We start from the raw sequence: 16657 nt of genomic DNA on the forward strand, positions 1-16657 counted from the left end.
TGATATTATTGTTCATTCTTTAAATGATCTGTCTGCTTCGGGAGAATAAAAACACATACTATTAAGTTTAGAGCATACTTATACGTACTCAAATGCATTAGTATTGACTTATTGTTTGGTACATTTCCAAAGAAATGTTGCTTTTCTGCATTTAGATGAAATTTAGATAAATCAGATAAAGGTAAGCATGTTTTATTAATCCGTGTAATAATCTTAAGTTTCACATGATGTGAAATAGCCAATTTTATGGTATAAAAATAGTTTATCCTATATTGTAGTTCTCATAAAATCTTCTGCAAATGCCCTAAAATTTCTTACCTGTGCAGCCTGCAAATTCATGTTTATTTGTGCAAATAATATGGTTAGTTTAGGATGTTTATATCTACTTAAACAAATGTTGATGAGGCCCCAAGAGATGACCCAAAGGGAATTTAAACCAATTAGCTGCTAGTTAAAAATAGCAACATGGTGAAATATTTCATAATAAGAGAGTTAATATCTTAGAAAAACACCAATGGTAGATATTCATAAAATAAATCAAGTTATCTAGTGTCTCATTTTGAATGATAACATAGAAACTGTCTTTTAAAATGTTTGATTATTAGCAAGAAAATCTTCAGAGATGGGAAATTCTATGACATGGCTTTGCAAATTTGTTTTAAATTCACCTCCCTGAAATTTGATTTCCTAACACTGGTAACACAAGCTGGTTAATGTTGCAATGAATTCGTTAATTATGGTAAGCTATGTAAAATCATGTAAAAACCATCATACTTTTGAGCATCTGATGAATGGGTTTATGAGTTTTTAAAGTATCATGTTATTACTCAGTTAAAATAATAGCCTAAGCTATTTGATATAAGTCAAGTAGAAATATTAAGCTTAATAGAAGATTATACTAAGTAATTACTGCTTAAAGATGTAGCCCAAGTCCAGAAAGACAAATGTGGTATGCACACATTTATTAGTGGATGTTATCCATAAAGTAAAGGATAGCCATGCTACAATTCACAGATCCAAAGAAAGTAAGTAACAAGTATGGCCATAGGGAGGATGCTTGAATCTAACTCAGAAAGAAAAATAATATAGACATTAGTGGTGGATGGAGGGAGAGAACTGAAAGTGAGATGGGGGAAGAATGAAATAGATCAAGTGTGAGGAAGACTGAGGGAAAAGAGAGAGGGGGGGGTCAATCTACCTAAGACTCCTAGCAACAGTCTATATTGAACTGGAAATAGCTGACTCCTGTACTAGGCAAGATTTCCAATGGATGGATGTGGACACCAGTCCACCCACAAGGCCCTTGACACAAAATTTGTCCTGCCTATAAAGGGTACAAGAATAGATAGCAAGCAGAAACTGAGAGAAAGACTAGCCAATACAGGCTCAAAATGTGACCCGTTATATGAATGAGAAACAGCTCTGATACTATTAACCATATTCTGCTATACTTACCAACAGGAGGCTATCATAATTGTCCTCTGATAAAGGCAAAGACAAGCAGGAAGGACTGATTGGTCATAACATAGTTAGCCTATGGGCAAGAAAAGGAGTGGGTAAGACTCTTGAGTTCAGTCATGTAGCTCCTGTGCAGAGTCATACTCTAAATACGGTCAGGCATCTATGCCTAGAGACACTCTTTAGATAAGGTCAGGCAGAGAGGAAGCCCTGCTGAGAAAAGGAGTCCTCCATTTTGCTGGAAGCTCAGAGACCAATCTGGACATGGAGGATGGCAACCTTAAGAGTAGAGATTTCAGCATCTCCCCCTGTTTTATTTTATTTTTTAGATTTCATTTTATTAACTTATTCTTATTACATCTCAATCATTATCCCATCCCTTGTATCCTCCCATTCCTCCCTCCCTCCCATTTTCCCCTTACTCCCTTCCCCTATGACTGTGAATGAGGAGGACTACCTCCCCCTTTATTTTATAACGCGGAAGTGTCATCATAGGTTTTGAGATCCTTATAACTTGTGTCAGCGAGGTTCAGAATCTGATAGTGGACCATGGTTGATAGTAATTCTACCATTGGTAGTAATCTGCCATTGTAGAAATTATTATTATTTTTTTAAAGGAGACAGCTTTATTTACTCATGACTGCGATGTGACAGGAAGCAACAGGAAGCCAAAAGGCTCAGTCCTGACAGAGACTTGAGTTGTGTGCTGTAGAGGATTAAGATCCTTTTGCCCCAATGTCCACTCCAACAGCCACAGCATCAGTTTTTCTCACATGCCACATTCTTCACACTCACACATGCTTTGTCGTCAAGTGTACCTGAAGTTGACCCTGGCTGACAGCTCTGTCCCCAACCCTAAGAATTCTGACTCTTGCCTTACATTCTCCAGCAAAAATGATGGCTTGGTACTCCCTAGCCTCTGCTTTGGGGCTTCCCTCTGCTGGGAGAATGCTGCAAGGCAGCAAATAGCTTTCCTCCATGGTTTGTGCAAGTTCCTGCTTTTGCTCCTGCCCTGGCTCCTTCAGTGATGGACTGTGACCTGGAACCCAAATTGATCCTTTCCCTCCCTACGTTGCTTTTGGTGAGAGTGTGTTATCCCAGGAGCAGGCCGGAAATGAGAGCACCTTCAGATGCCCTTACTGTTTTGTCAGCTTGTGTCCTAAACAAAGGAAAGGCAAATTTTAAATTAGGGGACATTAGAAGCACCTAGCATCTTGTCTGTGTGAGGTCACTCAGAGTCCTACCCACAGACTCTCAGATGAGGGTCTTGCTCTAGGATGGGTTGCTCTCCTCATGATGAAGAAGAACAATCTACTCTAGTTATAAGGAGGCTGATGATTTTCTGATACCCCATCGCCTGAGTCCAGCCCCAGCACCTGCGTTTCTCATGCCTCAGGATTAATGGCCCAGGTTGATCCTTCTGCACCCACCAGTAAGTGCTGGACAATGACAACCATTATGTCTACTTTGGAGGTGACTAGGACAATGATAGGCAAGGGACATTGTGGAAATTATATAAGGCAAGGGGAAAACTTCAAAATAAAGCATAGCACAATTAGGGGGCTAATAAGGGATAGAGCCAAGAAAACAACAGGTTATTGAACCAACTTACTTTTTTAGTGTGTTAAAAATCTTGGGAGCAGATTGTTAGAGGTTATTGTGTTTTTTTTTGAGGGTTTTAGTATTAGTCTTAACAACATTTGATTCATTTGTATAAAAGCAACATTCTTCTAATAGCATGCAAGTCCTCCCTATGTTCAGCAGTCTCGTGCTCTCTTGTTCTGGGGCACAGCCCCAACAAAAGAGTTTATCTGTCACTGGAGTGATTCAAGGCTATCATTTGTAGGTGACATCATTTGATTAAGCTTGTCCTGACAGTCTCCAGCTAAATGGTATGTCTTAAGATGCCCTTGTCACAGTTTTGGCAAATCTAAGAGAAATGGCAAGTCCTATTTCTAGTAATAAATGAAGGAATATCTCCTTGTCTCTGTCTGGTTTGGAGCAGTAGTCATCTCCTCTTCCTTGTAAAGATAAACCTGTGGAATAATCACAGCAGGGATACAACAGTCTAGGGATGCTTGTGCAGGAAGTTATCATTCCCTTACAGCAAAGGAAGAAAGGGGGTAATGCACATGATAAACTGGTAACAGCTTCACTGGCAACACTTTGCCTAGGGGGAAAGCAAATGGATAGGGTGGCTATTTGATTAAAAGGGAGGTGTGTCATGAATATCTGGACGGGTGGCATTTTTCTCCATTGGTATTATCACAGAAGTATTTGTGGGCACCGCATTGAGCAGGGGGCAGGTGCTAGAAGTATAAAAGAAACACTGTGAGGCTTTTGGATATGTGGTGAATGAGTGGATATCAGGAAAATAGTGACTATATTTATACCAGTATGCTACTGATCTTATTTTTTTCCTCCACTTCATTTTCCTGTAAAACAACATTATGATGTTTTAGCACAGGCTTAACTGTGGGTGCAAGGTATTGAGAGATATGAAGGTCAGGGCATTTGTATTAAGCAGGGTAAACACAGCCATTAGAATGACATCTTATAAGAGGCAGTCCTCCTTTTTCCACTTGCTCCATGTGGAGAATGACCTGTCCATTGTCCACACCAGGTCCTCTGCTTTCACCGTACATGGTTGGTACATCAGTCTGTGCAGGGCCCTGGGTCCCTACCCGTCAACCTTGATAGTATCCTTGTGGAATTCCTGGCAATGCCCCCTACTCTCTTTCCATTACCCCATCTGCCATACAACTCACAGGTCTTCCCCAAAGTCCAGTTGTAAGACCCAGTATCTATCCCAATCACCCTCTGGGTGGAGTCTCTCAGAGGAGGTATCTAATGGCTGAAAAACACTTAAAGAAGTACTTACGTCCTTAGTCATCAGGGAAATGCAAATCAAATTGACTCTAACATTCTGTCTTACATCTATCAGAATGGCTAAGATAAAAAACTCAAGTGATATTACATGATGACAAGGATGTGGATAAAGGGGAGCCCTCCTCCATTGCTGGTGGGAGTGCAAATTTGGACAACTGCTTTGGAAATCAATCTGGCAATTTCTCTGAATTCAAGATCCAGCTATTCCATTCCTGGGCATATACCCTAAAGATGTTCCACCACACAAAAGGGACATTTCCTCAACTATGTTCATACAAGCCTTATTTATAATAGCCAGAATATTCAAACAACCTAGATGTCCCTCAATGGAAGAATGGATAAAGAAACTCTGGAACAGTTACACAATGGAATACTATTCAGCCATCAAAAATAAGGAAACCTTGAGATTTGCAGGCCAATGGATTGAGCTAGAAACCATTATCCTCAGTGAGGTAACCCCTACCCAGAAAGAAATGCCTGGTATATACTCATAAGTGGGACACGTTCCGTAAGGGAAAAATTAATGCCGTGTTCTGTACAAGAACTTGTCCTTTAGGTGACTCCTCTTCCTGCCAGCAGTCTCCAGAATGACACTTGTCAGCAGTCTCCAGAAAGTCTACTGGAGTGATTACATACAATTAGCTCCCAATGTTCCTCTGAGATAAAAAAAATAAATAAAAACCTTCCCCTCTAGACTCAGTCTCCACCCAACCTGCCTAAAGGTCAACATTCATGTGACCCACAATGCCTGCTTATGGTCTTTTCCCCTTACAAACCCATTGCTCTTGAAGCTCTGGGTCACTCTCCTATCCTGCTATGGCAGGAAGGAGTATGACCTGAGCTCTGAGCCTATAGTACAGTACAGTACCCTGTGTATGTTGCATCGGTATCAAGTCCTGATGGTCATTTCAGGGATCTTGAGATCAGGGTGATCATGGATATCTCAGTATTAGAGTTATTGTTTGAAGAATTATTTATTTATTTATTTATTTATTTATTTATTAATAGGAGAGAAACTGAATTAGCGTCAACCTTGACACAGGAGCAGACTAGAAAGGGGAGTAAGTTGATTGCATCAATGACATCTGAATACATATTACATTCTTCTTTTAGGTCTGTTAGGACAGAAATATGGCATACAGCTTTTTGAACTGAGGAGATATGTTAGGAGGAAATGTGACTCAAAGTCAGTGTCTTTTTGATAAATGTAGGCAGCACCTGTCCCCTTCCCACCTGTGAAACTCTTGGGAGCCCTTGGGACAGTGGATCGAAAGCATGAACGAAGAGGTAGACATCTAAGGAATGATATGACTGCCAGCAATCTGTCCTTCACATAGTGGTTGTAGATCTGCCTTGTGAAGCCAACGAGGCTACTTGCAAAAAGGGTTGTGGTTTCTCAGGAGCATTTGGATATCTGTGAGGGGGAAGGGTAAGAGAATTCCTTCAGGTTCTTTGCCTATAATTTGTAAGATGTGTTCTCTTCCTGTTTTTATTGTTGTGTAAAAAGCATAGACCTCAGTTAATAATCAAAGAGTTTGGTGTGTGGTGTATGGAGCTATTATCAGATCCATTGAGGTTTATATAAGGTTGCAACTACCATGGGGGAGGAATTTGATGTAGGGACTTGTATTAGCTTCTGTGGCTCTTAACAAGTCAGGGAGGAATTTTTAATGCGGTTGTTAATAGAAAAGCCTCCTTTGCTCCTGGTGTTAAAGAGCTGTGAGAGAAGGGGTCTTTGTTACACTTGAGTAAGTGGAGTAGAGACTGTAATTAACTGGTCAGAATGGAGAGCCAAAGTCTAAACAAACTAATGCTACCTAAGATTGTCTGAGGGTTACTTAGGGTTAATGGACTAGGAAGGTCAATCACAGGTTTAGCTGGCTGGACTTTGGTCCCTAAGAATGTGATGGGAGGAATGAGTTGGATCTTATCCTCTGCTGTTGTAAATCTTCTTTTAGGGAATTTATGGGTTGCTGTTTCATGTTTTCTGAAGTTAATATTTGTCCTGTCTTTTATCTTACCATATTAATAGGTCATCCATGTATTGATATAAATGGAGGCCTGATTTAAAGAGTTTTTTTTTTTAATGTGTGAGCTACAGCTTTTTGGCAAATTATAAAGTTGTTAGCCAGACCTTGAGGGAGTCTTCTCACTTGCATCTATCTACTTGTCCCGAATTATTGATTTTTAGGTATTGAAAAGGCAATGTGTTTGCAATTTTTTTCATGGAGTGAAAAGAGGAATCTTTAATATCTGAAATTGTGAACAGGGTATTTACAGGTATGGCAGAGGCACAGTGGAGGTCATGTTGAGGAAAGACCTAAATTTTCATGTATTTTTTGATTGCTCTTAAATCCTGGAGAAGCTTCCAGGTCCACGTTTTCCTTTTAATTACAAGACAAGGGTATAACAGGGGCTTCTAAAGGGACAAATGTGCCCAATATCTAATTGATGTTTAAGTAATTGTTGCTAAATTGTGCATGTCTTCCAGTGACCACTCTCCCCACATTTAAAACATGCTGAATTGGACAAGATGTCAGCTGCAAAGGCTTGGATGAGACAGGTGGCCTGATATGAGGCAGTCCCAATATCACAAGTAGTCACCATCCATTTTTCATAATGTTCATTTTTTGTCCCTGGGATTGCCTTCCTTTGTTTTGGGTAATTTTGTCCAAAATAAGATTGATTAGGAGCCTTGCTCCAGCTTCAGGGTCTCTTATCTTTCTATGTAATTGGCTTGTACCTTAGTATGAAATCGCGGAGAGTCTTTTGGCTTTTGTTTTAGAAAGCCTCTCCAGGCCCTGTGGACAGGGATGTTATATCATCTCAGGCCCAGAGTGCACATTAGTTGCCTTCTTAAAGCAGCCAGAGTGGAGTAAACCCTACTGAATCCCTGTGGAGAAGTTATCCTACTTGAGCTGATCATAATTCCACTTTATTAATTGAGCGGAAAAGTTTTGATGTTGCTGCGCATCTATCTATTGATTATGTGATTTGTTTTTCCTTGTCTGCATCTGACATTCATTCTAAGTAGGATTTCTAATGTATGAACAGAGGGTTAGGGGAAGGAGATCAATGTTTACCATTTCAAGGGTTAGAAGGGTGCTATGAAACTTTTTAAAGTAGATTTGGTCCATGGTACATGAATTTCATCCAAGCGGACTTCTTGGCACAATATTTTTAATCAGTTGCTGGGAGAAGATACTAAGTCAGCAGATATTATCTGGTTAACTGTAGACGAATGGGGAAGGTCCCACTTGGGAGCACTGGGCCATTGTGGCTAAGGTGTTGGGAACAATTGTCATCAACTCTGATATTACCAAGCTGCTAAATGTCCATGCATGGTGGTGCCATAGATGGCACAGAAATGGGGGCTCTGTCTGTACATTTTTAGTAGCCTTTTTCCTAACTTCTGAGTCTTAGTCTTCCATAGGCAATGAAAGCTTGTAGAGGGAGAGAGGTGGGTAAAGGGGGAGGAGTGTTGTAGATTGGGGCGTACCTCCTGTCTGATTGAGTCAGTTGACTCTTCTTGAGTGGCTAAGTCAGCCACTTTGCAATTCTCAGGGTTCTTTGCATCATTTGAGACTCATCTGTTTTCTTCCTTTAGGGGTCCTCCTTGGGCTTTGGGGTATTCACTATGAATTTTCAGAGGGGAACTATTATGGGAAGGAAAGAAAGGGGCAAGGAAGAGGACATTCTTGCACTTCCTTGTTTATGAGTCAGGTAAGCAACACAGGTCCTGATGTCAGGATTCCAAATATCCATCAACAGAACCCAGAGTGTGAATTGGAACACCTCATTCCAGAAGTCTAGGCACTCTTTTGGGGAAAATTTTAATCCTCTATATTTACATAAGACTCTAGAAAAAAAAAGTGATTCTGGGAGTTTCACTTGCATGATGTTTAGTTCCCCTTTAAAGAAGAGAGGGGAAGTATTGCTAGAGATGCACAGCACTCCTGGACAATTGCCATAGGGGATTGAAAGACAAAGATCACAAGCATTGGCACAGATTTAAGAGACTTATTTTTGTCCCGGAGAATTTTAACTGGCTTCTCTATTACTGTATTTTTACCAGAGGCAAAAGGCTACTGTAACACCCAATGGGTAGGAGAATGTAGAGGCCCTATTAGAGTGCTGCCACAACAGAAAGGGTGCAGTTGTCTGTAAACCATCTCCAGCCGTGTTCAGGTGAGTAACTGCAAAATGAAGGTATAGCAAAGAAAGGAAAGATGTGCAATCCTCAATGGTCAAGCAAAAATGCTCCTACCCCTAAAGTGGGAACTCATGAAATTATTGCATTCTGGGGCTCCCTGTGCCATCTGGGGGTACTCCCTCCTCAGTTGGCCACTGACAAATGAGTACAAAGAGAGGAGTGGCAACTTTTGAAGTTCAGACAGCTCATGAGTACCATGGACAAGACTTCTGGGATCAACTTCAGAAAGGTAGCTCTTTTTTATTGTTTCATGGTGAGGTATAGAAAGGTTCTCAGGTTACAGGCAAGAAGAATTAGTTGTGGGGTTTTTTCCCTCCCAACTTCAAGCCCTTTAATAGCTATTTAGATTCAAAATATATTTATAAATACTTAGGCCATACAGCTAGGCTTGTCCCAGATTAGCTTGTAAACCATTATTAACCCATTTTATTGACAGACGTTGAATTCATAATATAGATAAGATATTCTTTCTATAATTTCCCTTTAGTCAAATAAAATACTCCTTTCCTTACCTAATAAACCATACACAATAAGAACAGTTATGAAAGAAATATGAAATCTATCAAGTAAGAATCACATTCATAATGTCCACTCCATACTCTACTGTCTATCCCGTCTTGGTGAGTTCAAAGTTCTGTGGTTAATCACTTTCTGTTAGCTTGCATTTATCAACCTAAAATATCTGTTTAGAATTAAACTTATCTTTTTAAAAATTTTTTAAAATACTAAACAAATTAAGTTTAATTTTAAGATGATAACTCACTAGTTTTTAACCCCATCAAAGATTTGAGAAATAATAAAATTATCTACTAGGTAGGAAGTTCAGGGGCGAAACTACCAAAATATAGAAATAAAAAAAAAACTGGCTCCATGGACATTCCTCAAAATTTCACAATAATGTTGGAGCATCATTTTCATCCTTCTGGCCCAGAATATCTTAGAGACATGTTTGCTTATCCAGTCTTGGCAAACCTCTACTATATTCTGTAGGTCTCTGAGGTTTTGAAGACTATCTATGTATCTATCTACCTATATGTATGTATGTATGTATGTATGTATCTATTATCTATCTATCTATCTATCTATCTATCTATCTATCTATCTATCCCAGAAGCTTCTCCTGGGCTCTTTTCACTCCGCTGTTCTGAGATATTTTTACCTTCAGGACGAGCCGGAGGCTGTGGCCTGCTTTTGTCTCATTTAAACAAACAAACAAGCAAACAAACAAACAAAAACAGGCCTCAGCCTGTTCTCGTAAAGGGACAAAACTTTGAAGCTTTTTTTTTCTTCTGCACTGTGCTTCTACCTGGGACTTTTCTCTGGTTATTTTTTATTCTATTCTCCATGTAAGGTACACCTTATGTTGTGGGGTTCTTCCTTCTGACCTCAAGATACCACAATAGTTATTTAGGACTCAAAACATGCTTATAAATACATAAAGCACACAGCTAGGCTCATCCCTGATTATCTTGTAACTGAATTAACCCATTTATTCTAATATACATCCTGTCATGTGACTTGCTACCTATGTTCAGGTCTCATGTATGTCCTCCTGATATCTTCCCCAGTGACTCTCTCTGTTCAAGGCTCTATCCCAGAATTCTTTCTGCCTACCATATTACCCACCTCCTATTCTACTGATTCCTACAGGCCATATTCTTTGGTTTTTTAGATAGGTATTACATTCATACATTACACAAGATAATATCCCTACAATTGGTCAGAACACAGTACCTAATTATATAGGCAAGAACTGTCAGAACATAGTACCATATTATTCTATGGACAAAGGATAGGATTCATTCATCGAGTCATGAGTAGGGTCATACTACAAGTATGTTTAGGCATCTGTGGCTAGAGATATTCTCCAGACAAAGCTAGGCAGGCAAAGTATAGGAAGCCACACTGAGAAAGGGAGTCCTTTGTTTTATGTTGAACTTGGAGAGCTTTCTCAACATGGTGGGCTATGACCTTAAAAGCAGGATCATCTGATCCTGTCCTTCAGTGGGTCTTCTTTCTTTCCTTTCTTTCTTCCTTCCTTCCTATACCTGCTTCTCTATGATCAAAAGGAAGATTATTGTAAAATTGACCAGAAAACTATGGACATTTTTCATATTGATATTGCAAACACCATGGGCCATATATGGGCCATGCTAATTTCCCCTCTCATATTTACATACAGAGGTTATCCTTCCACCTGTACACATGGGATGCCAAATGGGAGGAGAGTGTCACTGGCAAACTGTGTTATGAACTGTGTAGCAGGCACCTGGCAAGCACTGTCAAATACAAAGAATATTTCACCCACTTTCCCGACATCTAGTGTGGAGAGCCATGCTAGAAGAAATCATTGTGTTTAGGCTGCATGCTGTGACCTCTGAGTTGTTGACCTTTGAAAGGAACAAGGAAGTCTTGATAGGGAACTACTCAGAGGAATGTATACTTTTCAGCTTACCTAGGAGGCTAGGAGAAAATGAGACTGTACAAGAGCTGTGGTATTTTTGCTATATAAGCCATGCATGCTTAACTAAAGTCAAGCCTTGATCAGGATTTGTTTTAGCTCCATTCCTCATGTCTCTGTCCCCTCAATCCCCACTCCTTCTTTCAGGGACCTTGGCCAACTTGCCCCTCATGATAGGACAATCTAGGCATAGAAAAAATAGAAGATGTGCTCCAATATTCATTGAAGATTACTACGCTCCTAATATCTTCACTCTTGGTCAGGACCAGTGCAACATCTCTGTCCTCATGGTCACTCCATCTCTTGTTTCTGTTCTTAACACCCACATGTCAGCTACTAAATAACACTTTGCCTGGCCATTTTAGAGAATTCTGGTTGTATGTCCCTCCTGGATTAAATGTACAGCCACCAATCATGGCCTCATCCACTGGACTATTATACTTTCAGCTCACTGATCACCACCCTTTATCACTCCTACGTCTATCTCTTTGCTAAAGTAGACTGCTGTAATCCCGCAGAGACACACTTTATGGATGTACTGGATTCCTCAGAATGCTGTAATACCATGACTCAGATATCTACTATGCAGCCCCTATGTCAAATTATTCACAAGGCCTTGATCCTCTGTGACACTCAAGTTTACTACTGCCTATCCACTGGATCTTCAGGGACCTGTGTCCTTGTTTTCCTTTCCTCAAACTTAGAGATATCCAGAAAAGAATCCTTGCTACTTTCCATCACAGAGTTTTGTAGTGGCACAACATGACAAATAAATGGTTCAGGTCCTACTGTTTCTTGATGTCCAGAGAATAAATGCTTGCAACACCAATGGAACAGTGGAGCTAACTATTCCCTAAATATCTACTTTAACTTTTTTGTGCCAGTTCTTTCAGGGTCTTCAACAAGTGGCTCAGACAGTCCTCACCCTCCAGGGACAAATACTCAATGACCTCCATGGTGCTATATCAGTGAGCATTAGATCTACTAAGACTGGAGCAGGGTAGTCTTTGTCATGGAGGCAGAATGTTACTTATATGTCAGCCATTGGGAATAGTAAAATGTAACCCATGAGGATCCACATAGATCCCCAAACTCATAAAGAGCAGCTCATTGCCTCTGGCCAGTGGATCAGTGAAAATCCAACATAGAATGGGATACTGTACTTTTTTCCCCACTAGCTCACACACACACTCCAAGAACCACACAAAATTGCTCCACTTCACCCACCCTTCTTTTGTCTCTCTGCCAGTTCAGAGACAGCCATCACCCTGTTTTTCTCCCCTAAAAAATTCCTTTTGGGTTTAGTTGTGTGGTGTGACTTTGTGTTATTCCTTGACTCTTTACTGCCATGATGCCCTTGGGCCAGAAAAATCCTTACATTAATTTCAGATCTTCATGACTCCCATCATTCTTCCCTTCTGATCCTCATATTATCCCAGAAATGCTAGAACATTGGGTTTAATGGAAGAGAAGAGGTATCTTTGACTCTTTTTGAAAACAGACGTTAAGGTTTCTTCTAGCTGATTTGGGATGAATAATACTTTTGTAGGGGCCTAAATAAAATTGGGGAAGTGATTAAACAAGCTAGGAATAGCATTAGTGGTTTACTTTCTAAACGTTGAGAAATTCCAGGCTTAATTGGAGTCCTGTGTGGGAGAGTCTGAAATGCTGGATCAACTGGGATTGGACTCTTTCTTTGAAGGTGTCCTGGGAGCTGTCTTGTTCTGATGAAGAACAGCAACTGAAGCACTTGGTGCTGGAACATGAAGGATACAGGATGTCAGTGTCCAGCATGCTAGAGGAATGAATCCTGTCAGATCTGATGCAGTGTCAGTGTCTGGTTCCTTTTTTTTTTTTTCTTTCTGAAAGCACATAATTTCTCACAAGTGTTATGCAGTTCTAAAATTATAAGTGGATAAGGTGTGTGTGAGGCACAGAGCAATTAAGTCTTGTTTTCTGCTCTTTACATAAGCAGAAAAAAAAGACACCTGTAAATCTTTATTCATGTCATACGAAGAATGGAATCTAATAATAATTCGTAAGGGCTCTTAAGAGAACAATGCCCCAATTTTCTTTAAGGGAGTAGGGTAGATTTTTGGTTTCTTTCTTGGGCTAGAGGGTAATTTTCAATGGCAGTTGGTTACAAGTGATTGTTGGTCTTATTTAGAGAGAAAACAAGGTTAGACTCAAATGTATCTCTCTTCCTTTATCTTTCATCCTTAGGTTTAGAGATTGGGGTTGAAATGAAAGCACTGGGAATATAGAAACATATAGGGAAGATAGAACAAAAGTAGATTAGTGAACCTATTCCTCAACTTAATACCTCAATTGTCACACACAAGGTTGTATTTAATTCACTGGTACAGATTTTTGTATATAGATGCAAAATAAGTTTAATTTTACATACAGTGGTATAGAAATCAAATTCAAGATTATTCTTCAGACACACACACTGATATAAGGTATTGTCCCTATATAACTCAATTAAAATACAAGATTTACTTTGTATTTTACTTTGAAAGTGCTTTTGCAGTTTGTTTAGGATAAATAAATTATACAAGTTAATTGTTAGTTGATCAAATCACAGTCATATCAATTACTAGTCTATTTTTATCACAAAAATATACAACTTAAGTGCAATAGATGGATATGATTCTATAAAAAAATAAGGTAAAATAGTTAGACCAGGTCTTCAAAACCCTCAGAGACATACAGAATATGGCATTTTAAAATGTTTTTATTATTTTAAAGATTCACTGACAATGAGACAGGTTAACTCCTGGCAACACCCAGCCTACCCAACAGAAGATGATGATCATCAAAAATTATCCTTATGAAGATGGCTTCAAATGTGGCAAACAAGTCATTGGGCAAAATATTCTCATTTCTACCACAGACAGGATTCTGCCTAGAAAAGGGCAAGCTTGGATGCAGGCAGAGTTGACAGACAAACTCTGAAAAGACAGGGTAAGCAAGTCCTCAATAGTTCCTGCCTCACAAATATGTCTGTCAGATATATTGGGCCTGAAGGCTGAAAGTGATTCTTCAACATTATAGAGAGTTTTGGGTGACTATTCAGGTCACAAACTGTGTTATCATCTCCTTTCGAGAGCTACTAATCTGCGTTTCTGATATACTCAGGTAATGAAGTTTATTCCTTCTGATCCTGGGGTTGAAGACCAGGTTGTTAAGTTTTACAATGAAGCTTATTTGTTTAGGGCTTAAAATGTTTTTAGATATAGATAGATGTTTTAAATTGATAATGACAAAATGTGATGGAGATTGATTTTCATTCAGAATTTTAGACACACCAAGGTAGGAAAGATGTTTTTTTTAAGGTTGTCAAATACAAATAGCCAAAACACCAAGAATGTAACACTTATATGATTCATGATTGTGTCATAGTTAGTTCTTCATGCTATATATAGTTTACTGTATATATGTGTAATAATATATATATATAATAAAAATAATTAATAATAAAAAGCCTATGGTGAAAAAAAAGAAAGAAAACATAAATTAAACAACCATGTGGAGCTCTGGCTCTTCAGAATGAATGTAAAAGCTAGGTGTGATGGAAAAAGCTGGTGATTACAGTGCTCAGGAGACAGACAGGAAGATCCTGGAGAGCTACTCCCCTGTTAATCTAGACAATTATTAAGTATTTTTCTCAAAAAAGAAAGTGGAATGTGATGAACAAAATATCTGAAATTGACTTGTTGTCTCCATAGTAACATTCATATTCACCCCGTGGACCGGTACAGATACAGACTCCGCGTGTATACCACCCGATACACATATTTAAGAAAGGAAAATACACTTAAAATGAATATAATAAAGATAATTAAACAAAAATCAAAGAAAGTAAGGAAGAAGGAACAGGGGAAAGAAGAATGTGCATATTTGGCACAGTTGCTTCAAATTCTGAATGAGAAGATATCATTGCTAAGTAAATGACATCTATTTAAAAGAAATATAGTTAAATGATCTTTTTGTATGTTCATCTTTGGATGTAGACAATGAGGGATGATACCATTTCTATGAGTCTCACATAGCTATATCCAGAGTAGGGGCAAATTGTTGGCAGTGCACAGAAGTAGAAAGAGGCTTATTCAGGGAAGGGCAAAATCTGCCATGTGCTGTATTTTATAAAGCATGATTTAATTTTGTTGTTCTTGAGTTTTATTATAATTATTATAATTGTATCAAATATTAATGTCTGGTTTTCTTGGTTTTCTTCTCTCTGAGGAATTAAAACTGAGATGTATGTTCTTCATGATAAAAATTTTAAAACATAGTCACTCCTTAGAAGACTAAGGACAACAGAAAAACTATCTGTGGTGGTTGACCATAGGTTATAATTAAATTGCTGTAGATAGAGAATAACTTGAGCCTTTGAGTGCAACTTTACCATTAAACCCTTGATGGCCATGTGTAATACCCTAGATATATTCTCCTGTGTGATGAGAGGGATTAGGGATTACAAAGGTAATGGAGTAAGAAACTGGGATTTCATGAAGGTAATGTGTATTTACCTTTTGATTGGATGGCACTTCACCAAGCTGGTCAAATACAGTCATTACATTGTATAAAATTAGAAGGTAGAAAACCTAGAATCTTTTTTCCATTGGAAAAGCAAGACACTTGTTTTCCAAACAAAGATCACATGAACATATATCATATATTTACAAATGTTTGCATGCATGCACACACACACATAGAATTCAATGTTGAAAGTACCCACCTGGCGCTTCAGCATATATATGCATGTAGAGACATTTTCTTTAAAAATGTAGTTACAATGAAGTCTTTTGTTCAGTACTAATGCAATATTTTTAATATTGCTATAGTAACTGAGTTTTTTAAAAAGAGACACAGAGGAGGTCCCCCTCAGACACAGACTTAGGGGAGGGGAGGGGAGTAGGGGGGAAGTGGGAGGAAGGGAGGAATGGGGGGATACATGGGATGGGCTAACAACTGAGATGTAATATGAATAAATTAATTAAAATAAAAAGAACTAAAAAGAGACACAGATTAAAAAAAATCTTCAATGAAGACATTGAATAAGATTCACATCTGAAATCTACAAAGAAATACCTAAACTCAATTATCAATGCAGATTTTAGGATTTTAGATATTTAATATCCAGACATAGAAAAAATAAGTTTTGCATATGGTGTAGTTTTAAGGTATTTCTACAAAACTACTACAACCACTTCATCATATTTGGATGTGAGTGCTCTGTCTGGAATATCTGTGAGTACAGCTTTTTTACATGCTAAATGTTCATCAAAACTCAGTATTTGAAGCAATGTTACATGGCTCAGTATATGCTGGTTGCTATGCAAGTGTAGGGTTGTGAGTTAGAATCCCCAGAACCTACACAAAGCCAAAGGTGGCAAGTGACATCTCTAATCACAGTGCTTCCAGCTTGAGATGCTGAGATGAGGGATGAAGGCAGGAGAATTACCTTCAATATTGTAGAACAGTTTACCTTGTGTAAGAAGTAATAATGAACAATGATTTTATGTTTGAATGAAATAAAGATTTTGAAAATATAAGAAAATGTATCAAAAACTCTTATTAAGAACTTGAAATAAAAGAAACAAAATTAGTTTAGTATTTTAATTCAACGT

This window comes from Acomys minous, assembly GCF_964271855.1.
Source record: "Acomys minous genome assembly, chromosome: 10".
In the NCBI taxonomy this organism is placed as follows: domain Eukaryota; kingdom Metazoa; phylum Chordata; class Mammalia; order Rodentia; family Muridae; genus Acomys; species Acomys minous.